The sequence below is a fragment of the Poecilia formosa genome, unplaced genomic scaffold (genome assembly GCF_000485575.1).
Source record: "Poecilia formosa unplaced genomic scaffold, Poecilia_formosa-5.1.2 Scaffold288, whole genome shotgun sequence".
NCBI lineage: Eukaryota > Metazoa > Chordata > Actinopteri > Cyprinodontiformes > Poeciliidae > Poecilia > Poecilia formosa.
Window position 1 is genome coordinate 258767 of NW_006800227.1, and position 1779 is coordinate 260545.

Below are 1779 nucleotides of genomic sequence, written 5' to 3' on the forward strand. Positions count from 1 at the left end.
ACTTTGAGGACGTGACAGCAGCTGTGTCAGAGCTCAGAGACAAACTACAGGACGTCCTGAGAGACACATGGACAAACATCTCACCAAAACTCACTGAGGTTGAGGGTTCACTGACAGAACCAGAACCAAAGACCAGAACTGAATTCCTAAAATATTCACAAGAAATCACTCTGGATCGAAACACAGCAAACAGATTTCTGTTATTGTCTAAGGGGAACAGAAAAGTAACGAGGGGAGAAGAACAACGGTTTTATCCTGATCATCCAGACAGATTCGCTGGTTGTTGTCAAGTCCTGAGCAGAGAGAGTCTGACTGGACGTTGTTACTGGGAGGTGGAGTGGGGCGGAGGAGGAGTTGAAGTCGTAGTTTCAAATAAAAACATCGGCAGAGCAGGGAGTTCAAATGAATGTGAGTTTGGATTCAATGGCAAATCTTGGTCATTAAATTGTACCACAGACAGTTACACTTTTTATCATAACCTTGTTAAAACTCCAGTACCAGGTCCAGTTTCCTCCAGAATAGGAGTGTACCTGGACCACAGAGCAGGTATTCTGTGTTTCTACAGCGTCTCTGGTACCATGACTTTGCTCCACAGAGTCCAGACCAGATTCACTCAGCCTCTACATGCTGGGGTTGGACTCTTCTCCTTATTTTCATATAATGGTGGAGCGACTGCTGAGTTTGTTAACGTGAAATAGTTTCTTTAGTCTCCTTCTATTTGTTTATATTGGAGTTTGAGTGACTCTAGTCTCTCATAGTTATTTTTGATGGTCCAAACTTGTGTGTTGTTTAGTTAAAACAAAGTTACCTTCATCTGTATTACTCTACTTTTAGATAAAAAAGATTATTCTTTATCTAATAATCCATGGTCCATTGTATGGTGATTTGTGCTGTTTTGTTCTGTTGTTTGTTGTTTTATTGACGTTGGAGTTTGTTTGGGTGCTGCCCCTTCCTGTTTCTGTTCAGCTATAGATGCTATCACTGCTCAGGAGGATTTTATTCAGCTGGATTTTATTTACATTTATTACTTTGTCAGACCAGATATTGCTGTTCTATCCGTGTACAGATGAGGTTCTATCACATGTAAATATTGTCATTTTGTTTTATAAGTGGTTTGGTGAAAACACAATATTTGTCAGGTTAAAAATCAACTACTGGTTTATGAAACACAAATACTATGAATGAATAAATAGTTTCAGTGTTTTTATTTTCTTCTTTTACTATTTTGTTATTTATTCGTGTGGTTTGTTGAACTTCAGATCTCGCTGTTCAAATACTTCCAGTTAATGGTTTGATATGTAGTAGATTAATTTGTCTCAGATAAACTGGCTGCAGGAAGAGGATCGTGTTAACAGAAATGAGTCAGCTCCTTGTAATTCTAGTTCTTGGCTTTTACATTCCTTGAATTACTGGACCAGGAAGAGGAGCAGCAACTGCTCCTCATTCAGGTTTATTAACTAATCCCAGAACCAACAAAGGCTACAAATTAGTTTTCCTCTTCCAAATTACAAAGCACTGAAACCTCTGTTTGTTTTTTAATCATCTATCTCAGTTTTTATATTGGATCTGAGGTTTTTATCTTATTCATTGTTAAATACAGTTAGAGTCTTTATATGGGGATTTTAACATTCATGTTGACGCTAAAATGATTCCTTAAATGAACCTTTTACCTTTGATTCGTTTGGCTTTTCTGAAAGAATCCTGCCGTCACTCTTTGGACTTTCATTTTACTTTCTGAGTGTGAAGAATTAAACGTACTTCTCCATAACTCCGTCCTGC